Source organism: Scyliorhinus torazame, chromosome 14, assembly GCF_047496885.1.
Source record: "Scyliorhinus torazame isolate Kashiwa2021f chromosome 14, sScyTor2.1, whole genome shotgun sequence".
Lineage (NCBI taxonomy): Eukaryota > Metazoa > Chordata > Chondrichthyes > Carcharhiniformes > Scyliorhinidae > Scyliorhinus > Scyliorhinus torazame.
This window is the reverse complement of record NC_092720.1, coordinates 80398209-80423358: the sequence shown is the minus strand read 5'-3', so window position 1 is coordinate 80423358 and position 25150 is coordinate 80398209. Positions and strand designations below refer to the sequence as shown.

The window sequence follows — 25150 nt, the reverse complement described above, 5'->3', positions numbered from 1 at the left end:
ACCCCCAAAAGGACCCCAAAATCTAGCTTGGCGCTTTTACTGTTTCCATTGATGACTAATCGGATTATTATAAACTTTCAATCAGCCATAAATATCTTACCGGCTTCAATGGTATCACTCACACTCATTAGAAGTCTGAGAGTGTTACCTTCATGAGTTTTGACTTGCACAGTTCTATACCTACTTATATGGGATCACAGCACAACGTACAACAATAGGATTCTCTCCTGACCTAAATTAAATGTTTGAGTCTTCTTCACAATCTTCTTTGAAGACCAAACAAACACTTGAGATTAGGCCGGATATAAATCAATAAGCTGCTTTATCTTCCAGTAAAGTGAATATACAAATAACACATGGAATCTGAATCATTTGATTCAATTATTACAACTTTGCATCATGTGAAAGTACATTGTACGGAACATGGCACATTTCCCTTAACATCTTATTTGGTTTGGAAAACTATAAATGTATTACCTCTATTCAAGAAAGTAAAGAGACAGAAAGAGGAAACTATAGTCTAATATCTGTCATTGGGAAAATTCTAGAATTCGGTATCAAGAAGGTAGTAGCAGAACCTTTCGAAAATCATAATACAATCAGACAGAGTCGACAATCAGGCAGAGTCGACACAATCAGGCAGAGTCGACACAGTTTTGCGAAAGAAAAATCATGTTTAACAAGCAGGATAGATAAAGGAGAACTGGTAGATGTAGTGTATTTTTATTTCCAAAAGGCATTTGATAACATGCCACATAAAAGGTTACTAAACATAATAAGAGCTCATGATGTTGGAGAGATATATTTGTGTAAGAATATGCTTGAGAATTCCTGTATAAGTTTGCTTAAAGAATGCCTGAAATTCACTGTTAAATATGTATTGCTAATGAAGGAGTTTACTGTGGTTGCCTTTACCTTTCATACATACAGATTTCTCATAAGTTAAGAACAGTTGTTCGCCACTTTTGAAAATAAATGAAGCCCTGAAGCAAAAACAGATGGAAGACCAAATATCCTGGGGCTAATCGCAGGAGGGTCACAGGAGAAAGAAAACATGCGGATTAAGTCCAATGGGACTTGGACCAATCAAAGACTTACCATGCCTCCTGGAGACAAACCAGAGACCTCAGAAGAAGAGGCATGAGGGCAATTGCTATGCAACTGAAGGATATAATCAGGCTGAAAACCATTAACAGGAGAAATCTCTTTTGAAGTGGATCAGTCCTAGTCAGATCAAATCCAATCACCTTCAGTCAACCTCATCTGACTAACCCGGGGGTACCTGTATGTTAGCAGTCGCTATGTAGTACAGAACTCGAGTATTGCTGACTAAAGAGACATGCTGTCGAAGCTTTTCACTTTGCATTCATCAGGGCAGGGAACTACTGTCCCTTATACTCTTATTTAATTCAAAAAGGCGCAATGCATGGAATGTTCTTTCTGCTTGCAGAGGAGAATTAGTCAGGCTCACAGTGTGACTCACTTATGCTTGCCATAAGCTACATATATTCAAATGCAGGGACATTTCCTCTGGTTTACAGGTTCATTCGTCATGGTAATGCCTTGACCAAACAAAGTCAATTTGCCAACCAAACAGCACCCTTTCCTCATGCAATATAAATTGTTCCGTCTCAAATTTGGCATTCTTGTATCTGTCTGATGAATGCAAGACAAAAACCATCAACGGCATGCCTATTTTTCTCAGCAATAACTGGATGCCCTTAAAATTGCTCTATATTATTTTTTATTTTTGGCAATAAAGCTGTTGAATGTGCAGTGAAATTGTGTCAGTTGTGATTCTCAATTTAATGGACATCATATTAGCATGGAGAGAGGACTCGTGAAATAACAGGAAACAGAGTCAGTATAAATGGGTCATTTTCAGACAGACAAATTTTAACTAGTGGAGTGCTATTAGGATCATTGCTGGGGCCTGAACTATTTACGATCTTTACCAATGACTTGGATGAAAGGGCCAACTGTATTATAGACAATTTTGTAGATGACACAAAGCTGTGAGGAGGATACAAAGAGTATGCAAATGGATAAGTGAAGTAAGTGGGAAGAGATTTGGCAGATGGGTGTCCTTATACACATGCAGGTACAACAAGTAATTAGGAAGACAAATGGAAACATTGGTCTTTATTGCCTGGGGGTGGAATAAAATTAGGGAGGTCTTGCTACAACTGTACAAGGCATTGGTGAGACCATATTTGAGTACAGTTTAGGTCTTCATACTGAAGGAGGGGAATACTTGCTTTGGAAGCAGTTCAGAGAAAGCTCACGAGGCTGATTCCCGAGATGAAAGGATTGTATTACGAGGAATAACTAAGCAGGTTCAGTCCAATACTCATTGGAGTTTAGAAGAGTGAGACATGATCTTATTGAAGAATATAAGTTTCTGAGCAGGCTTGGCAGGGTAGATGATGGGAGAATGTTTCCCCTTGTGGGGGAATCTAGAACAATAATGAGCACAGTTTCAAACTAAGCAGCCAGATTTTTGTCTCCTGGCTTGGAGCAAACCAGAGTTGGGAGGGTCAAAGTGGAGGCACGTGGACCAAAAGCTTTAAATTTCCATGACAATTCCCACCGCCTGCCATTTTCATTGGGTCCGGATCATAACAGGTCGGGACTTGAAGCTCACTTAAAGTGACATTGGGTTTACAATTTAAATCCCTGCTGGAAACTCAAATTTCCCTGTTGTAGTGTTATCTGCGTGGTCGATAACACGTGTTACTCAATCCTTGGCTGATGGTGAGGTCCTCTGAATCTTGTTGAAGACTCAAACTTGTCCAGTAACAACAAAGGTTTATTGAGTAACTATAACTATTAATGCGGGAGTTCTTTACCTTAACATGGGAACTAGGAATTGGATAACAAGATTTAACAATTGTAACTAAATGTAATTCCACTAACTATCTATGCAATTCTGATGTTTCCCTGTTCACAGCACACCCGAGAGAGAGCCAGAGACCCCGTGTGGCTGCCCTTTATATCCCTGTTGGTCCAGCCCTCTGGTGATCATGTGGTGCTGCTATCTACCCATTAACCCCTTGTGTGCATGCACCTACAGAGATCACCACACCTGTCTTTGGTGCTTTCATGTCAGCAAGTGGTTTCCTGGAGCCTTTGGGAGCCGCTCCAGGTTAGTCAATTTGTGAACCTTGAACATAGCCTGCTGAGGTCCCGGAACCTTTTGACAGGTAAGTTTAAAAGCTGTTGCCAATGTCCACTCATATTCCCTATGCTCCTTAAATCCCTCTTTCCCCATTATATCCCTCACATGACCATACTACTTCCATGCCCTTTCATATTCCCAAACCTCCTCCATGCTCCTTCCCATGTCCTCTGAGGGGAAGGGTAATACTGGGACCAGACTGATAAGCCAAAGGGCAACAAGGGGTGTAGGGGGCGGGTTGAACCAGTTGGTGAGAGGGTACATGTCTTGTACCTCCCACAAGATCATTTGGCGGCAGTGAGAAATGGCTCGAAAAAGAGTGGGACGCCCAGTAGTTCCCCCACTGTGTGTATGATTGTGGAGAGGACAGCAGCAGGTTGGTTGGAGGTGTGCACAGCACCCATATGATTTTATACACACTCACTCCTTCAAATCCGCCTGTGCCAAATGTAAAGTCCGGGCCCATGTTTCAGAACTTGTTTTTAATTGCATCAATACACTGGGTAGGTTTTCATAAGAGTTACATTTTGTTTTGGAAGCAGCGTACTCAGACACCAAGAGGATTGTGGATCACCAGGAATTGGAGAAAACATGGACATTATTCAGGCTTGGGTTGATAAATGGCAAGCAATGTCCATCTCCAACAAGAGAGAATCTAGCCATCTCTCCTTGGCATTCAATGGCATTACAGTGGAAGAATCCCCCCACTACTAAACATCCTATGGGTTACCATTGGCCAGAAATTGAACTGGATCAGCCATATTAATACTATGGCTACAAGAACAGGTTTGAGGCTGGGAATTCTGCAGCGAATAACTCACTTCCTGACTCCCCAAAGCCTGTCAAACATCGTCAAGGCACAAGTCAGAAGATTGATTGAATACTCTCTACTTGCCTGGATGACTGTATCTTCAACAACACACAGAAGCTCAATATCATTCCAGACAAAGCAACCCATTGATTGGCACCCCATCCGCCACCTTAAACATTCACTCCCCAGTGGCAGTAGTGTGTACCATCTACAAGATGTACTGCAGGAACTCACCAAACCTCCTTCAACAGCACCTTCCATGATTCCAAACTGGAGGACAAGGGCAACAGATGTATGGGAACACCACCACCTGTAAGTTCTCCTCCAAGTCACACACTATTCTCACTTGGAACTATACCACTGTTCCTTCACTGTCACTGGGTCTAAATCCTGAAACTCCGATTGTAACAGCACTGTGGGTGTACCTACCCCAGATAGAATGCATGATTCAAGAGGCAGCTCAACAGCGCCTTCTCAAAGGCAATTAGGGATGGGCAATAAATGGTGATGTAACCAGCGGTGCTCACATGAATAAATAAGTCATAAAAAGTGTTGAGGGGAGAAGGATTCAGTTATGTAATGTCAATGAATTTCAGGGGGAGATAGTCAGATTCTCTCTTGTTGGAAATGCTCATTACCTGGCATGTGATTTGATGTGGCTTCTTGAAGCCACACTTGGTCAAATGCTGCTGTGATGTCAAAGGCAGTCACACTCACCTCACCTCCCGAGTTCAGCTCCTGCTTACTGGACCAAAGTTTATGTCATAATATACACCAGTATATTATGGTGCAGACACACCCACACACTGATGGACATGCAGTGGGACCAATCAGCATACACAACACCGCAGCCAATCACCAGTGAGAGCACACACACTATAAAGACAGGGGACAGGAGAGTTCCCGCTCATTCTAGTAGCAGCCAGCTCGGAGCACAGATCTCACAGCCTGCAACACAGACATTCACCATGTGCTGAGTGCATCACCTGGTTAGGACTAGGCAAGGGTCAACAGTTAAAGCTGGTATTGCATTTACCCACAGTTCAAGTATGTTAATATAGTTAACCTTATAATAAAAGAGTTGCACCACTTCCAGTGTTGGTGACCTGTTTGTGATCCAGAACACCCAACATATCAGTTTATAGGTCAGGAGCTAAGTGGCCCTGGCTGAACTCAAACTGAGCATCAGTGAGCCGGTAATTACTGTGCTAGTGTCACTTGACAGCTCTGTCAACGACTCCATCCACCAATTTGCTAATGATTGAGAGTCGGTTAATGGGACAGTAATTGGCCGAGTTGTGTAGACAGGACATACCTGGGCAATTTTCCACATTGCTGGATATATGCCAGTCTTGCAGCTGTACTGAAACAGTTTGGTTAGGGCCAACATTTTGTGAAAATGCCAACCAAATAAGCCTACACATTAATATGCAAATTAACTGGGGCCAATTTTCAACTTTCATATGTAGAAAGGGAAGTTAATGACTGATAATCAGGGTGAGAGGGTACCTCAGCCCATGATAATGCCAAGGCACGTCTTCTGCAATTTAGGAGCATAGAGCTGCTGTATTATGCAAATTGCAGTCTAATGGCAGTTGTGAGACCCTGTTTGCAAACTTCAGCTACAGATTAATCTACCTGCTCCCTCAGTTGTCTCAACTGGGTAGGGCAGCATGGTGGCGCAGTGGTTAGCAAGGCTGCCTCATGGCGCCGAGGTCCCAGGTTCGACCCCGGCTCTGGGTCACTGTCCGTGTGAAGTTTGCACATTCTCCCCGTGTTTGCGTGGGTTTCGCCCCCACAACCCAAAAGATGTGCAAGCTAGGTGGATTGGCCACACTAAATTGGCCCTTAATTGGAAACAGTTAATTGGGTAGTCTAAATTGAAGAAAAAAAATTGTCTCAACTGGGGCTGTAAACTTCAATGGACACAGAAAAAAATTCTTATAGATCTCCATTTGCCCCCAGACTAAGCTATGCTCTCTATTACTAAGCAAATGTTTTATCCGACCTGCTCTTTTGCCACAAACTCCATTTCTCGTTATCCTAGCTTTTTCTTTCTATGGAAACTTACATTTATGAATTTTATCTATTGTCTTTTTAACTACACCCACTCAGCGTCTGCTGTGCGCCTTCCCCTAAGGGCACTGACGAAAAAAGATTTTGTCATGCATAAGGTTATGAGCACAAATCCAAGTTTCACCTCATGGTGTAGTGCACTTGAACTGTGCCACCTACCCAGGCCATATGTTTAAAAACACTGTTTTACAAACACTTACATAACTACATCTCATAAACTATGAATGAATCTCATTTACAGAAGCCTCAGTAAAAAATCATTCTAGTTAATGTTCTGTTTCACGGACTGAGGTTCATTATGTCAAGAAATAAACCCAAACTATAACATACTAATTTTAACATTTCAGTAACGGGGTCAATTTTAACCCAGCAGGTTCCTGGCAGGAAACATGTCGATGGGTGAAAAGTGGTTTTTAGCCCATGAAAAATTGGATAGCCAGGGACCCAGCTGCCGGCACTCAGGGAAATGTGGTGTTTGGAGTTCTGGGAGCATCTTCAGACGTGGAAGGCAGATATTTCTGAGCAAGGGGCCTCAACTTGCTTTCTGGAGCCCAGAAATGCAATTCTTCACAATGAAAATGGCCTCTTCTGTCTCCCAACATGTTCAGACAGCTCTCACCCCGGTTGGAGAAGATGCTCAGGCCACAGTTCAAATGGCGGGTTAGGGCCCAATGACGTCATCCATCCACAATCTGCATCGTTAAGGAAGGATCTCACCAGCTTTAGGTGGGGAGCTGAGCCGCCTATCAGGAAACACCAGTAAGGATCAGAAATGGCCAGCTCCTGGCAGGGTTTCTGCAGTCATCCTGCAGTTTTTAACTTCTTTCCAGAGACCCAGTGGGTAGGGTTAGATTCTGGTTAGATTTGTTTTAAAACTGGCAATTTATTTAAGTATGTGGGTAAGTCCACTTTATATTGTTCAATGATTCTTCTTGTTTTAATACAACATATTCATAATTACTGTTATCTTAATATCATACTTAAGGAAATATATTTAATATTCCAAAAATAGAAAAAGCAACAAATAGTGACTTGTTTTGGTTCTTACTGTAATTAAAGTCATTGGTTGTAAAGACAAGCTGAGGTAAGTATGCTGTCACAGCCCCTTTAATAGTTTAGTTAATTAATGCACAGGAAAAGCATTGATTAGTAGGTTTCCTTAATCACCATGGCAAATGGAAAGGAGTGAATTAATCAAATAAAGCGGTGACCCAGCATTTATCTTAATGCACTTGCTATCTCTTCTGAAGTTCAGACCTGTGATCTGGGGCGTCATTCTCCGACCCCCCGCCGGGTCGGAGAATGGCCGTTGGCCGCCGTGAATCCCGCCCCCGCCCCCGCCGAAGTCTCCGCTCCCGGAGATTGGGCGGGGGCGGGAATCCAGCCGCGCCGGTTGGCGGGACCCCCCGCTGGATTCTCCGGCCCGGATGGGCCGAAGTCCCGCCCAGAAACTGCCTGTCCCGCCGACGTAAATCAAACCTGGTATTTACCGGCGGGACCAGGCGGCGTGGGCGGGCTCCGGGGTCCTGGGGGGGGGCGCGGGGCGATCTGACCCCGGGGGGTGCCCCCACGGTGGCCTGGCCCGCGATCGGGGCCCACCGATCCGCGGGCGGGCCTGTGCCGTGGGGGCACTCTTTCCCTTCCGCCTCCGCTACGGCCTCCACCATGGCGGAGGCGGAAGAGACTCTCCCCACTGCGCATGCGCGGGAAACTTTCGGCGGCCGCTGACGCTCCCGCGCATGCGCGGGGAAACTGACAGCGGCCGCTGACGCTCCCGCGCATGCGCCGCATTTCCGCGCCAGCTGGCGGGGCAACAAACGCCATTTCCGCCAGCTGGCGGGGCGGAAATCCCTCCGGCGTCGGCCTAGCCCCTCAATGTTGGGGCTAGGCCGCCAAAGATGCGGAGACTTCCGCACCTTTTTGCCGGCGCGATGCCCGTCTGATTTGCGCCGGCTTTGGCGCCAGTCGGCGGGCATCCCGCCGTTGGGGGAGAATTTCGCCCCTGATGTCATGGCAGCAGCTGACTGAAAACCAAATTACATTAACCTTGCAGGACGGACAGCATTACTCCAAACGTGGGCAAATGGCAGGTCGGCCTTTTTTGCACGGGGATAGGAGTACATAATAAAGAAGTCTATCTGGAGTTGTACAAGGTTTTGGCGAGACCAGAGTTGTGTGTGCAATTTTCACCTCATTTAATGAAATATATATTTGGCCCGAGACGGTAGGTATAATGCAAGTTCACGTAATTGGTCCCTGGGATGAGGGGGTTGCCCTATGATGAGAGGCTGAACAAATTAAATCTATTTGCTCTGGAGTTTGGAAGAATGAGGGACGATCTTATTGAAATGTAAAAGAATCTGAAGAGGCTTCTGCTGGTCGGGCAATCTAAAATGCGGGGCACAGTATCAGAGTAAGTGGACAGTCATTTAGGACTGAGATGAGGGGAAATTACTTCACTCAAAAGGGTTGTGAATCTTTGGAATTCAGGCCAGCAGCACGGTTCAATTCCCGTACCAGCCTCCCCGAACAGGCACCGGAATGTGGCGACTAGGGGCTTTTCACAGTAACTTCATTTGAAGCCTACTTGTGACAATAAGCGATTTTCATTTCATTTCATTTTATGGATGTTCCATCACTGAATTCGTTCAAGGTCGAGATCGACAGATTTTTGGTCTCTCAGGGAATTAAGGGATATGGGGAATGGGGAACAGGCAGGGAAGTGGGATTGGAGCCCAAGATCAACGTGATCACGTTGAATGGCGGAGCAGACTCGCCAGCTATATGACCTACTCCAAGTTCTACTTCTTGTGTTCTTGTTCACAGCATTCAGAAAATTCATTAATACATCCACTGGTACTCAATGAAAACTTAAATCCATAATGTGAATGACATGCAAAACCACAGCAAGGTTGTTTGAACATTTCAGCTAGTAATTAACCCTTTTTGATAAAATGACAATTCTGATTTCTGATAAACTGAAGTTAAGAACTGATTCCCAAAGGATTAATACAGAAAAAAACCAATAATAGCTGCCCTAGCTAACCTTTACTTCACCATACTCAGTATTCATCTCTTTCAAAACACTGCTGTTTGTATCTTACCTCACAGCAAATCTGCTCACCCATCATCCCTGTTCCCACATTGACTCCTGGTTCCCCAATGCCTTAAATTCAGAATTTCTATCACAATGTTTAAATCCTTCCATGGTCTTACCTCTCCCTCATCTTCTGTAATTTCCTCCAGCCTTACAAACCTTCTCTGAGCTCTTGCTCCGATTGTAACCTTTTGTGCATCTCCTCTGCTCCCATCCCTGCACCATTCCTGGTCCTGCCATTAGTTATTTACGCCTCATTTCCACAATCACCTCTTTAAGCCCCTCTGCTTTACCAGACGTTACTCTTTTTTTATGCCCCTTCTTTATATGAACTTCTTTGATGAAACATTTTGGTCACTCCTCCTGTAGTAATTGGATTGCTTGTTCCTCTCTCCCGTCAGTCAACTGGGGTGCAGCGTGAGGGGAGCAACATCCAGTAGAAAGACGATGGCGAGTTTATAAGCATTGCAATATGTGTTCTCAAGAAAAGTTAAGTTAATCTGCTCCTCTCTCAAGCTTTTAACCTGGCTATGAAGATAAATCCAATTACATACATCGGCCTGGTTTCTGTGACTACCACAAAGTTTAAAAACAACAATGTCCAGCTCTGCAGTACAGAACACAAATTAAATCAACAGTAGAGCAGGGAATAAATTTGATTGAGTGAACTGACATGGTGGAAGTTGATTCTGCTGCTACATATCAGGGGCGTCATTCTCCGACCCCCCGCCGGGTCGCAGAATGGCCGTTGGCCGCCGTGAATCCCGCCCCCACCCCCGCCGAAGTCTTCGAAGGGAGAAAAGTCGGCGGGGCGTTAATGGCGCCGCTGCCGCGGAGAATGTCACGGGTCTGCACAAGGCAGCCGATTTTCGGCCTGCCGATATTCTCCCTTCCGGATGGGCCGAAGTCCCGTCGACGTGATGACCGTTCACGTCGACGTCAATCAAACCTCCTTTTCATCGGCGTGACCCGGTGCTCCAGGCTCACGCCGACCAGCGAGGAGGTGAGTGACGGCCTGGGGGGTTGGCTCTGGGCAGGAAATGGCGTGGCCGCAGACTGATTGCGTGAGGAGAGGTGTGTCTCGGCTTGTGTACGTGTGTGTGCAGCGGGGGGGGGGGGGGGGGGGGGGGGGGGGGGGGGGGGGGGGGGGGGGGGGTGGTTAGAGTAGGCTGGGCTCCGGGGGGGTGCCGGGAGGGGGTCCGTGCCGGGGTGGAGGTTGGGGGTTGGGGGGGGGTCCGTGCCGGGGTGGAGGTTGGGGGTTGGGGGGGGGGTCTGTGCCGGGGTGGAGGTTGGGGGTTGGGGGGGGGGGGTCCGTGCTGGGGTGGAGGTTGGGGAGGGTGTCCGTGCCGGGGTGGAGGTTGGGGGTTGGGGGGGGTCCGTGCTGGGGTGGAGGTTGGGGAGGGGGTCCGTGCCGGGGTGGAGGTTGGGGGTTGGGGGGGGTCCGTGCTGGGGTGGAGGTTGTGGAGGGGGTCCGTGCCGGGGTGGAGGTTGGGGGTTGGGGGGGGGGTCCGTGCTGGGGTGGAGGTTGGGGGTTGGGGGCGGGGGTCCGTGCTGGGGTGGAGGTTGGGGGGGGTCCGTGCTGGGATGGAGGTTGTGGAGGGGGTCCGTGCCAGGGTGGAGGTTGGGGGGGGTCCGTGCTGGGGTGGAGGTTGTGGAGGGGGTCCGTGCCGGGGTGGAGGTTGGGGGTCCGTGCTGGGGTGGAGGTTGTGGAGGGGGTCCGTGCCGAGGAGGGTGATGGGAGGGCAAATGAGTTGGTCCACCTGGCCAGGTGCCAGCCTCCAACAGTTGGACCCATGCGGTCCATGCCACCTGGCTGGGGGGAGGAGGGGATATGGGCAATGATGACATGTCGTCGTTCCCCTCCCCCCCACCAGGCCGTCATGTTTTCAGACCATCCAGCAATGTTAGCCGCCGTGGTGGCAGCCGCTCATGTCTATGTTGCCCTGGATGAGGAGGAGGAGGAGGAGCGTGCCAGAGAGGCGGCGCAGGCTGCCGCAGAGGGGCAGGTGGCAGCCGCCCAGGCTGGCGGGACACCTGACCGACAGGACGAGGAGGGGGAGGAGGACGTCGCGGCCCCACGGCAACGGAGGCACCCGAGGGTGCCCCGTGTGTACCGGCCCCGGCAGTCATACCAGGACCTCACGGACCGGGAATGCAGGAGGAGACTCCGGATGAGCCGGGAAACCGTGGCACACATCTGCCACCTGCTGGCACACCTGTCACCGCGTGGCACTGGCGGGGGACACCCTCTCCCCGTGTCCGTCAAGGTTACGGTGGCCCTGAACTTTTATGCAACGGGGTCATTCCAGGCACCGAGTGGGGACCTGTCCGGCATATCGCAGACATCGGTGCATCGGTGCATCCGGGCAGTGACGGATGCCCTTTATGCCATGGCGCACCGCTACATCCGCTTCCCCGTGGACCGGGCCAGCCAAGATGCCCGGGCCATGGGCTTCTCTGCCGTTGCCGGGTTCCCCATGGTCCAGGGCGCGATCGATGGGATGCACGTCGCCGTGCGGCCACCTGCAGATAACAGGGCCGTATTCACTAATAGGAAGGGGACCTATTCGATGAACGTACAGGTGGTCTGCGACCACCGCATGATGATCCTGCACGTCTGCGCCCGTCACCCAGGCAGTGTACACGACTCATTCGTGTTGTCGCGGTCATCCATCCCCGGCATGTACGAGCGACGCCATCCCCGGCTGAGGGGCTGGTTGCTGGGTGACAGGGGCTACCCATTGCGATCGTGGCTGATGGCGCCTATACGGAGGCCACGCAATGAGGCGGAGAACCGCTACAATGATGCCCATGTAGCGACAAGGGGAGTGATCGAGAGGTGCTTTGGCGTGCTGAAGATGCGTTTCAGGTGCCTGGACCTCTCTGGGGGCGCCCTCCAGTATCGGTCAGAAAGGGTCGGCAGCATCATTGTGGTGTGCTGCGTCCTGCACAACATAGCCCAGCAGGGGGGCGATGTGCCGCAGGCAGAGGAGGGCGGAGTGGAGGAGCAGCAGGAAGAGGCCCAGTCCTCCCCAGATGAGAGGGATGGGGGCAATGGTCAGGGCAGACGGGGTAGACACAGGCGGGTGGCTGTCCACCGTTACCGGCTGGCCCAGCGGGCACGGGAAAGACTGATAGCCGCCTGCTTCACTGACTAGATGGGCGGGGGAATCGGGTAGTATGGCCACAGACCGCACACCATGGCAACAGCCGACCACCCACACCCCCCACCCATCCACCCACCCAGCACCCTCACCCCCCTCCCCAACCCCACACACCCCACCCGCATGCACACCACCCCCCCCCCCCCAATTGCCGATCCACCGGCGGCACAACGGGCCGGGCTCACCCAGTTGCGGGTGGACGCGTGTCTATCGCAGGCCATGGAGGATGATGACAACCCGCCCTGCGATTAGCTCCTGGCTCTACATCATTGGACTATGTCTGACCCATGGCCACAGTACCACCATCCACCCGGACCATCCCTGCATGCGGCTGTGACACTGCAGCGCACGGTCCCGTCCTCTGCCCGGGGGATGTTGATGGTGGCCCAGGGAGAAGGGGGCAGACTCACCTGGGGCTGAGGTAAGACCACCCGTCACACACACACTTGCGCTCAACGTACATGACACGCCCGCACACTTTGGACAGAGCACAAAGGCAGCTTCGGTAGGTGTAACATTGACTTTAATAACCAAAGGAGTTCATGCACGTGCCCTAGCCCCAAAAACTCATCTGTACCCTGCACCCGTGCCAACTTACTCAGTGTCTAATTGTTTGGCCTTACGGGCCCTTTGACTACGTCTACGTGGTTCCCCAGACGGTACAGCAGAACTGGAGGTGGACTCCTGTGATTCCTGCCCTCTGACATTGGATCCCTTTGGCGGCCGTTTCCTGGGGCGTCCTGGCCTAGATGGGCCAGGCTGCGGCCCGTGCGACTGGGATAGCGAGCTGCCAGCCTGTCCTGCCCGTTGCCCACCCGATGCACCTGGGACGGAAGGGGGGGAGTCCGAGGTGTCGCGGTGTACCGGGACCTCCCCTACAGAGGGAGCCGGGACCGACCACACCACCTCCTCCTCCCTCGGGGTGCCCGATGGCCCCCAGGCCTCTACATGGGTGGGGGATGCGAACGGACTGGCCATCCGACGCGCCCCCGACATCTGGCGCTGCCAGTCCTGGAGGCCCGTGCTGGTATCGACAGGGGTCTGCAGGTTTGCAGCCATGGAGCCCAGGGGGTTGTCAAACCCTGTCTGTGACAGTGCGACGCCGGCTCGCACATGGCCACTGGCGCCGATGCCCTCAGCGATGGCCTGCTGAGACTTGGCCATGGCCTGCAGAGACTGGGCCATGGCCTGCAGAGACTGGGCTATGCCCTGCTGAGACTGGGCCATGGCCTGCTGAGACTGGGCCATGGCCTGCTGAGACTGGGCTATGGCGTTGAGCGCCTCTGCTATCTGGCGCTGGCACTGGCTCATGGCTTCCTGTGAGAGGGCAGCCATTTCCTGGGCCACAGACGCCGCCTGCACGGAAGGCCCCAGGCCTCGCAAACCGTTCCCCATGTCTGACACCATCGCACCCATTGCCTCCACCGCGGACGCCACCCGTGCGGTGTCAGCCTGGGTGGCATGCATGACCGGGACCACTCCCAGCTCCTGGACGCGGGTGGACTCCTCCACCTGCGACCGCAGCCGCCGCAAGCCACCCGTCACCCTATTCGCTCGTCTCCGTGTCGGTGGTTGCATCGGATCTATGTGTGGGTGTGGTAACTGCAGGAACCCGGGATCCATCTGGGCGGCAGATGTTCGCTTGGCCTGGGCTGCCCTCCGACCGCCCGGTCCCTCTGCTGCTCCTACCTCCACCTGCTGTACCGGGACGGCTGTGTTGTGCGCACCAGTGAGTGTACCAGACGCCTCATCACTAAAGTGCCCAACCGTGGTGAGTGTTTCTGCGATGGTGGAGGGTGTTGGTGACAGCAGTGGCGTTGTGTCGTGCTCTTCGTCCCACTCTGACTCCATGGCACTTTGGGGTGGGGGTTCGTCTCCACCCATCCACTCTGAGTCACTGTCCGGTATTTCGTCTTCCCGGGTAGGGGTGTCCTGGGTAGTGCTGTCCCGGGTAGTGCTGTCCCGGGTAGTGCTGTCCCGGGTAGTGCTGTCCCGGGTAGGGGTGTCCTGGGTAGTGCTGTCCCGGGTAGTGCTGTCCCGGGTAGTGCTGTCCCGGGTAGGGGTGTCCTGGGTAGTGCTGTCCCGGGTAGTGGTGTCCCGGGTAGGGGTGTCCTGGATAGTGGTGTCCTGGGTAGTGGTGTCCTGGCTCGGATGTGACGGGGGCCTGTGGCTGCCCCCCTCATCGCTGGGTGGTCGCTCCCGCACGTGACGGGGGTGTCGTCTCCCTGTTGCTCCAGGTCTCTCCGTCTCCCGTGGTGTGCGAGGGGCATCCTGCGGGCGTCGCATGCTGGAGGGTCCGGGTCTCTCCGTCTCCCGTGGTGTGCGAGGGGCATCCTGCGGGCGTCGCATGCTGGAGGGTCCGGGTCTCTCCGTCTCCCGTGGTCTCCGAGGGGCATCCTGCGGGCGTCGCATGCTGGAGGGTCCGGGTCTGTCCGTCTCCCGTGGTCTCCGAGGGGCATCCTGCGGGCGGTGTTCATCTGCGGGGATGGGTGCCTGGACGTTTGGTCCTGCGATACACAATGAAGCATGCATGGTTAGACATCAGGCAGTGATCAGGTGATATGGGGGAGGGGGATATAGGGGAGGGGGGATATGGGGACGGGCTGTTGGTGGCTCACTTGCTCGTGGGCCCCCGACCTCTGCATCAGCAACCTCCCAGTCCTCAGGTCCGCCAGCCAGTTCCAGGGCCCTTTCCTCGTGTACGGTCAGTGGCCTCTCATCAGCGGGCCCTCCTCCAGTCCTCACATGCTCCCTATTGTTGTGTGCGCGCTTCTCCTGTGGGGGGCGGGTGGTGGCAGGGGTAAAAGGCAACAGTGTTAGGCAGGTATATGAATGCACGCCATCGGTTGCGCGTGCATTGCAGAGGTTAAGGTTAGGGCTGGATTCACTTGGGGATATGGGGTCGGGGGGATATGGGGGATATGGGGGATATGGGGAGGGGGGATATGGGGGATATGGGGGAGGGGGATATGGGGGATATGGGGGAGGGGGGATATGGGGGAGGGGGGATATGGGGGATATGGGGGAGGGGGGAGATGGGGGATATGGGGAGGGGGGATATGGGGGAGGGGGGATATGGGGGATATGGGGGAGGGGGGATATGGGGGAGGGGAGATATGGGGAGGGGGGATATGGGGGATATGGGGGAGGGGGGATATTGGGGATATGGGGGAGGGGGGATATGGGGGAGGGGGGATATGGGGGAGGGGGGATATGGGGGAGGGGGGATATGGGGGAGGGGGATATGGGGGATATGGGGGAGGGGGGATATGGGGGAGGGGGGATATGGGGGATATGGGGGAGGGGGGATATGGGGGAGGGGGGATATGGGGGATATGGGGGAGGGGGGATATGGGGGAGGGGAGATATGGGGGATATGGGGGAGGGTGGATATGGGGGAGGGGGGATATGGGGGATATGGGGGAGGGGGGATATGGGGGATATGGGGGAGGGGGGATATGGGGGAGGGGTGATATGGGGGATATGGGGGAGGGGGGATACGGGGGAGGGGGGATATGGGGGATATGGGGGAGGGGGGATATGGGGGAGGGGGGATATGGGGGAGGGGGGATATGGGGGAGGGGGGATATGGGGGATATGGGGGAGGGGGGATATGGGGGAGGGGGGATATGGGGGAGGGGGGATATGGGGGAGGGGGGATTTGGGGGAGGGGGGATATGGGGGATATGGGGGAGGCTCACCCTGCCTGCTCTGACGAGGTCGTTCACCTTCTTGTGGCACTGGGTGCCTGTCCGTGGTGTCAGGGCCACAGCGGTGACGGCCTCTGCCACTTCCCTCCACAGACGCCGGCTGTGGCGTGGGGCAACTCTGCGGCCGTGCCCGGGATACAGGGCGTCCCTCCTCTGCTCCACCGCATCCAGGAGCGCCTCCACATCGCGTGACTCGAACCTCGGGGCTGAGCGACGGCCAGCCATCCAGTCGGGTGTTGCGGTCGGGTGATCTGGTCGGGTGGGGGGGAGCTGCGCGGCCTTATGAGCCGTCACGCCGTGCAGCGCGTATGACGCTGCACGGCGTGAACCACTGCGCAAGCGCGGATCCCGTTACGTCGCTGCTAGCCCATTTCGGGCCGGAGACTATCGTCCCATTTTTATGACGTGACGCAAGTGGGATTTGCGCCGTTTTTTGCACCGATCGGCGGACTTTCCGCCGATAACGGAGAATTCCGCCCCAGATCTCGATATATCATGTAACTGCTGTTAAATCTGCATCCATTGCAATGATAGTGCAGGTGAAGGGTAAGCAACTGCAGATGGAGGTGGACACCAGTGCTTCAGCTACTGTTGTTGAGGAGCATACATTCAAATACCGCAGCGAAGGGAGTATGCCATTGACATCGGAGTGTAAGCCTGCTAACCTGAGAACCTACACTTGAAAGACCATTCATGTCAAAGCACTGGCTGGAACTTCCTCGTCGTTGATGCCAGCGAGATCTTCTGGTCCTGCCGACGGTTCACCCCGCCGCAGGTTTCACGGCAGGGAGGGTTCCATTCAGCAGGAAATCCCCATGACAGTGCTGGGACCAGAATATCTAGTCGCCGATCAATGGCGGGCCACCTCTGCTGCCGCCTGGCGGATTGCACAGAAAATCCCATCCATTGCTTCTATTTCAATCACCAGGTAACTCATCTTCCAGTGACGGTCATAGAGGGGGAGAGACTAGGCCTTTTGGATCAAGATTGGCTGCAAAAAAGGAAAGAAAAACTAGACTGGTCTGAAATATTCCATTTGAAGTCCGATGTAATCCCAGAGCTCTTGAAGAAATATGACACTGTTTTTCAAGATGGATTGGGAAAGCCACAGGGCGTGCAAGCTAATATACACATTGATCCCCAGGCAACGCTCCTTCTGTCACCCACTCACAGTTTGAAGGCAGGTGTGGTGTTCATGCTAGAAATGCATCTGAGGGTTGCGGATTAGATGAGGTTGAGAAAAATATGGGTGGGGCAGGTGTTTCATTCAGGGTTAGATATGAAGACAAGGGGGATTGTGATGCTGATTATAAAGAAGGTGGCCTTTTCAGCTCGCAGCATAGTGGGGGATCCAGGGGAAGGTATGTGATGGTAAATGGGAGGTTGGAGGGTGTGCCCCTGGTGTTGGTGAACATCTCTGCCCCCAAATGGGATGATGTAGATTTTATGTGAAGGTTGCTGGCTAAGGTTCTGGACCTGGGCACGCACAGGTTAATTATGTATGGGAGAGGATTTTAATACTGTTCTTGATCCTAGGTTGGATTGGTCATGCTCCAAGTCCTTGAAGGTGTCGTCGATGGCGAGGGAATTGTCGGGGTTTATGGAACGGATGGGGGGGTGTGGACACTTGGCGGTTTGGTAGGCCGTGGGTAAAGGAATTTCCATTCTTTTCCCATGTACATCAGGCGTATTCCCGGATCGATTTCTTTGTCATGGACAAGACATTGTTGGTAGGGGCATTGGGATGCTGTACTCAGCGATTGTGGCATCAGATCATGCACCGCATCATGTGGACCTGTGGTGAAGGGGTGGGGGTTCCAGCAGCCACAGTGGAGGCTAGATGTGGGGTTATTGGCCGATAAGGAGATTTGTGAGAAGATAGGGGTGGCTATACACACTTACGTAGAACTCAATAAAAGTGAGGAGGTCTCTGGCATTGTGCTGTGGAAAGCGCTGAAGGCAGTAAATAGGATAGAATTTATTTCCATTCAGGCACTTAAGAAGAAGGTGGAGCGGTTGGAGAGGCAGAGATTGGGGGAGGCCATTCTGGCGGTGGATCAGAGGTATTTAGCGGCTCCTGACGAGGGGTTGTTCAAGGAGAGGAAGAAGCTCCAGATGGAGTTTGAGCTTATATCTACAGGAAAGGCGGTGGGGCAGCTCCATCGAGTTAGAGGGTGGGCGGTTGCTGTACGAGCATAGGGGGAAAGCCAGCAGGTTGTTTGCATGCCGGTTGAGGCGGCAGGTGGCGGCGAGCGAGATTTAGCGGATGAAAGGGGCTAGGGTGGTCACTGAGTCAGGGAAGGTGAATGGGGTATTGCAGGCCTGTTACCGGGGACTGTACAGGTCAAAGCCCCCTGGGCAAAATGTGCTTCTTAGATGGCCTCAATTTTCCGTTGGTGGATGAAGGGAAGGTGCAGGGATTGGGTGCCCTGATTGGGCTGGGGAAGTGGTGGGGTGTGTGGGGTTGATGCAGCCTGGGAAGGCCCCCGGTCCGGGTGGATTCCCAGCTGAATTATATCAAAAAATGTAATAGAATTGGGGCCCCTGTTACTGGCGATGTTGTTAATGAGTCAGCTGAGAATGGGGATGGGGGGGGGGGGGGGGGGGGGGGGGGGGTTTGGGAAGAGAGGATGGAGCACCGGGTCTTCCTCTACGCGAATGATAGGTTGTTGTATGTCATGGATCCGGTGGAGAGTATGGATAAGATTATGGGGTATTGACTGAGTTTGGGTCATTCTCAGGGCATAAGCTCAATGTAGGAAAGGGTGAGGGGTGTTCCCGGTCAATGCTCGAGTGCAGGGCAGGGACTTGGAGAAGTTACAGCTTGGGCTGGTCGCAGTACTTCAGATGTAGATCCAGGTACCTTTTATGAGTTGAGTGTTTCAGCCTCAACCACCAATTTAGCTGCAAATTCCAGATGTCCACCACCCTCTGGGTGAACAGGCTTTTCCTCATGCCCCTCTAATCCTTCTACCAATCACCTTAAAACTCTGACCCTTGGTAATTGCTCCTCAGCTAGGTGAAAAAAGTCTTTCCTATCTACCCCGTCTAAGCTGGTTCAGCACAGCTTAGAGGCTGGTTTTAGAGGCCACTTCTCTGCAAACTCGGCCAAACCACTGATATCGTGTTTTATAACTAGTATGTTAAACCCAGTCTTAAACTCTGATTAAACTCAAGAAACCACCTTATTTGTCACAATCAGTCCTGATTGGTTAGATAATTGTTGACAACAATAATTTTTCCTTCAATTAAAATATCAAGAAAAAGGAAAGATACAATTTCAGAAGGGTGAACACAAAAAGGCAAGAATCCTTTTTTGAATTAAAAAGAGCTGTCAAAATGGTATTGGAACATCAATACAATTTTGTATCCACATCCTCATTTGAGATTTATATTAAAACACATCCTGATCTCAGAGCATCATAAATAGCAATTACCATTGGAAAATTCAGCGAGTGAACTTTAGAGAAGGAAGGGAAAAACCCATCAAACTGAAGTGAATTCATAGCACCCCCTTTATCTGCATAGATACGCCTGGTCTTATGTTCAACAACCTAATGTCAAATGTCCTGTCAGTACTCAGCAAACAAGAGCTTAAACCAAGTGAGCACTGCTAAAATGAGAAGAGTTTGTGGATGATAATTCAGTTCTTTTAGCATTAACTAATAGTTCTGCACTGTAAATTCTATGCATCTAATAAACCCCGTTGCCAATAAAAGATAAATGCCAGAATTCATTACTTGAAGCAAAAACAAGAGAGTAAATAAGCCATGGAATAAATCAAATTTACTTCCCAATTTCACATATTCGTACTGGATTCCTGGGAGCTCTGTAGTGTCTCCGAGGCACACTTTCTAATGGAGAGCTCTGGAGTTTCAGTTGGCAAAATGTTCCGAGTTTCTGCATCAGTGTGGGACCTCGCATGTAGCAAGCGGTTGGGAAGAGAATTATGGGTGCACTACTTGCAATCTTAGTGCTACTGAAATCCATGACAGCACGGCCAGCGCGGTGGCACAGTGGTTAGCACTGCTGCCTCACAGCTCCAGGGTCCCAGGTTCAATTCCGGTCGCGGGTCACTGTCTGTGTGGAGTTTGCACTTTCTCCCCGTGTCTGTGTGGGTTTCCTTCGTGTGCTCCGGTTTCCTCCCACAGTCCAAAGAAGTGCTGGTTAGGTGGATTGGCCATGATAAATATGCCCTCATTGTCCAAAAGATTAGGTGGGGTTACTTGGTTACGGGGATAGGGTGGAGGTGTAGGCTTAGGTAGGGTGCTCTTGCCAAGGGTCGTGCAGGCTTGATGGGCCGAATGGCCTCCTTCTGCACTGTACATTCTATGATTCTATGAAAGAGAGATATGACCGGTTGGTCCTGATAATGACAGATAGACAAGAAAATTGTGCAGGCGTCGAGATTTTCTGGGGGTCCTGCCCAATTTAACAACAGGACCTGATTTAACTGAAATTGTTTCCCACCTGCAGCCAACCAGACTGAATGCTGACTAGCTTTTGGATAAGTAGGCCTGAGGCTCCCAACCACAACAGATGATCTGTCATCAACAAGAGTAAGTCACTTGAAGATCAGATCAATGGGGAGGGGTATGGGTAAATCAGATTGGGTGGAGAGGATGGGGAGGCTGAGGTAGAACACACAGTGAGGGTTTTTACAGGTTTGTTGGGGGGTGTGGGGAAACACTTGCTCCCCCTGGCCCACTAGCACTGATGAAAAGGCACTTAAGGATCTGGCCCTCCATGTCCCCCTTCAACTGCTGCATTTCCTGAGGCCCAAGAGTTACATCCTGCTGGTGTTAAAAATAAAATTTACATTAAAGTATTTTAAGGAAGCTGCCTGCCTTCATTTTAAGACAACCTGCATTCTGAGAATGGCTTCATTAGCTGCCCCTGACATGGTTAAAACCAGGAATGGATGGAATTGAGGAGAATTCCACTGGGTTCTCATTTTCTTTTACATTTAACCCCTGTGTGGTGTTATCAGGTAGTGCAGTACCTAAGAGGCTGCTGACCATTGGTTAAACCTAGGAGTTTCCCATTGGCTGTTGATATGTAGCTCCGCCCTGACAGGCGGAGTATAAGAACCGGTGCCGTCCCAGCAGCCTTCACTTTCTGTACCGAAGCTGCTGGGGAACAAGTTCTAGTCGATTAAAGTCTTCAGTTATGAAACCACTTTGTCTTGAGTTAATTGATTGTGCATCAATTTAATCGAATAGCCTTAAGCTGGAAGGATGGATCTCCGAATCAAACCGGAGTGCCTACAACTCAGCCCCCATGGGGAGAACTCGGCTGCAATATTTAAACACTGGCTGGCGTGCTTTAAAGGCTACCTCGAGACGGCCGGAGGCACCCCCTCAGAAGGACAGAAAATGCATCTCCTGCGCTCAAGGGTCAGCCCTGGGATCTACACCCTTATCGAGGAGGCGGAGGACTATGATGCCGCGATCGAACTGTTAAAAGGACATTATATCCGCCCTGCAAATCAGGTCTACGCACGTCACCTGCTTGCAACTAGATGGCAAAGCCCCGGGGAATTGTTGGAGGATTTCTACCGGGCGCTACTGGTGCTGGGCCGAAACTGTGGCTGCCCGCAAGTTTCGGGCAGCGAGCACACGGAACTTATAATCAGGGATGCCTTCGTAGCAGGTATGAGCTCCTCAGTGATCAGCCAATGACTCCTAGAAAAGGACACCCTGGGACTTAGAGAGGCACGGGCCCTGGCAGGGTCCATGGATGTAGCCTCCCAAAACACGCAGTCCTATGCGTCCAACACCCCGCAGAGGCAGCCCCACAGACCTTACCCCTGACCCCGCAGGCCTGCGCGGCGTGACGGCCCACTAACGCCGCCGGGCCCCGCTGTTTCTTCTGCGGGCAGGCGAAGCATCCCCGCCCGTGCTGTCCGGCCCGCACCGCCACCTGCAAAGGGTGCGGCAAGAAGGGCCACTTTGTGGGGGTCTGCCAGGCCCGCGCCGTGGCCACAGTCTCCAGCGACTCCGGACCGCCGCGGCAAACCCCCCTTCAGGCCCCGACCGGCCAATGCTCACCGCCACCCCCTTATCCTAGGGCCACGTGCGACCCGCGGGCATGGTCATCTTGCCCCCCGGACACCATGCTGGACGGGTGGGCGCCGCCATTTTGTCCATCCCCGCCGCCATCTTGTTCATCCCGGGCCACCATGTGCGCCCCATGGGAGACGCCATCTCGGATGGGGCCCCAGGCCCCCAGCACAGCCGACTACACGCTGCCCGATCAGAACTCGTAACTGCTTCATCTGGCCTCGGTGACACTGGACCAAAGTCGACCTTGGACACTCGCAACAGCAACAACAACGGTCTTCATCAACGGCCACGAGACGTCTTGCCTGATTGACTCTGGGAGCACGGAAAGCTTTGTTCACCCCAACACGGTAAGGTGCTGTTCACTTGTAACCCACCCTGTAAACCAAAGGATCTCGCTGGCCTCCAGGTCACACTCGGTGGAGATAAAGGGGTTCTGCCTAGCGAACCTCACTGTCCAAGGCAGGAGATTCAACAATTTCCGCCTTTATGCCTTCCGCACCTCTACGTGGCTACCCTCCTGGGGTTGGACTTCCAATGTAAATTGCAAAGCCTGACATTTAAATTTGGCGGCCCTATACCCCCCCTTACCATCTGCGGCCTCGCGACCCTTAAGGTCGACCCGCCTTCCCTGTTTGTGAACCTCACCCCGGATTGCAAACTCGTCGCCACCAGGAGCAGGCGGTACAGTGCCCAGGACCGGACCTTCATCAGGTCAGAGGTCCAAAGGCTGCTGAGTGAAGGGGTCATCGAAGCGAGCAACAGACCCTGGAGTGCTCAAGTAGTGGTGGTAAAGACCGGGGAGAAACATAGGATGGTCATTGACTACAGCCAGACCATCAACAGGTTTACGCAGCTGGACGCGTACCCTCTCCCCCGTATAGCCGACCTGGTAAACAGGATCGCGCAATACAAGGTCTTCTCCACGGTGGATCTCAAGTCCGCCTACCACCAGCTACCCCTCCGTAATAATGACCGCAAGTACACTGCCTTCGAAGCAGATGGGCGGCTCTATCAATTTTTAAGAGTTCCTTTTGGTGTCACTAATGGGGTCTCGGTCTTCCAGCGAGAGATGGACCGAATGGTTGACCGGTACGGCTTACGCGCAACGTTCCCGTATCTGGATAACGTCACCATCTGCGGCCATGACCAGCAGGACCACGACACCAACCTCCGCAAATTTCTCCAGACCGCGAAAATCCTTAACTTAACGTACAATAAGGATCAATGCATGTTTAGCACCGACCTTCTAGCCATTCTAGGTAACGTAGTGCGAAATAGAGTTATAGGCCCCGACCCTGAGTGCATGCGCCTCTTATGAAGTTGCCGCTCCCTCACTGCCCCAAAGCCCTGAAGCGCTGCCTCGGGTTTTTCAGTTATTACGCACAGTGGGTCCCCAACTATGCAGCCAAAGCCAGACCCCTAATCCAGTCCACAACCTTCCCCCTGTCGACGGAGGCCCGCCAGGCCTTCAGCTGCATCAAAGCAGACATTGCAAAGGCCACGATGCGCGCCATCGACGAGTCCCTCACCTTCCAGGTCGAGAGCGATGTGTCCGACGTAGCTCTGGCGGCCATACTCAACCAAGCGGGCAGGCCCGTGGCCTTCTTCTCCCGTACCCTCCATGCTTCCGAAATTCGCCATTCCTCGGTCGAAAAAGAGGCACAAGCCATTGTTGAAGCTATGAGACATTGGAGGCATTACCTGGCCGGCAGGAGGTTCACTCTCCTCACGGACCAACGGTCGGTTTCTTTCATGTTCGATAATGCACAGCGGGGCAAGATTAAAAACGACAAGATCTTGTGGTGGAGGATAGAACTCTCCACCTTCAACTACGAGATCTTGTACCGTCTGGGGAAGCTAAACGAGCCTCCTGATGCCCTGTCCCGCAGCACTTGTGCCACTGCACAAGTGGACCGCTCCCGGGCCCTCCACGAGGACCTCTGCCACCCGGGGGTCACTCATTTCTTCCACTTCATCAAGACCCGCAACCTGCCATACTCCATCGAGGAGGTCACGACAGTCACCAGGGACTGCCAAATCTGCGCGGAGTGCAAACCGCACTTCTACCGGCCACAGAGGGCGCACCTGATAAGGCTTCCCGTCCCTTTGAACGCCTCAGCATGGATTTCAAAAGCCCCCTCCCCTCCACCAACCGCAACATGTATTTCTTTACACTGTTCGGTTTCCCCGCGTACATACACAGTGATAGGGGGTCCTCCTTTATGAGTGACGAACTGTGTCAATTCCTGCTCAGCAGGGGCACTGTCTCAAGCAGGACGGCCAGTTATGACCCCCAGGGAAACGGGCAGGTGGAGAGGGAGAACGGAACGGTCTGTAAGACTGTTCTACTGGCCCTACGGTCCAGGAATCTCCCAGTCTCCCGCTGGCAAGACGTCCTCCCGGTGGCCCTCCACGCCATCCGGTCGCTGCTCTGTACAACTACCAATCAGACACCTCATGAACATCTCCTTGTTTTCCCCAGGAAGTCCTCCTCCGGGACCTCGCTCCCAACCTGGCTAGTGACACCCGGACCCATCCTGCTTCGGAAGCACGTGCGGGGGCACAAGTCGGACCCGTTGATCGAGAGGGTCCACCTGCTGCACGCTAACCCCCAGTACGCCTACGTGGCGTTCCCTGACGGCCGGCAAGATACGGTCTCCCTATGGGACCTGCCGCCCGCCGGAACCCCACGCGCACCCGAACCATTACCCCCCCCCCCCCACCCCCCCACAGCACCTCACTGGAGGGTCAGTACTCCCACCGCTCCTGCCTAGGCCCGCCCGCCCACCCACCGACGCCCCCTACAGGCGCCCCCCTCCCCCCCCCCCCCCCCCCCCACCGTTCCCCCGTGTCAACCGTTTGCCCCAACAGCGCCGCCTAGGGGTGACGAAGCTGCCAGGGAGGCCAAAACCACGCTCCTGGAGTCACAACCACCTGGACCCCCACCAGAATCACCACCGAAGCCCAGACGATCCAGAAGGACGACCAGGCCACCCGATCGACTGATTGCTTCGCTGTGACTTTAACCGTGAACGAACACTTTGTAAAT

General features: G+C 52.8%; 1 protein-coding gene across 2 annotated transcripts in view; it reads right to left on the bottom strand.

Annotated features, from left to right (window-relative positions):
* The window catches only part of kcnab1a (potassium voltage-gated channel subfamily A regulatory beta subunit 1a), a 416725-nt gene that overhangs the window by 148399 nt on the left and 243176 nt on the right, over window positions 1–25150 (bottom strand). The window lies entirely within an intron of this gene.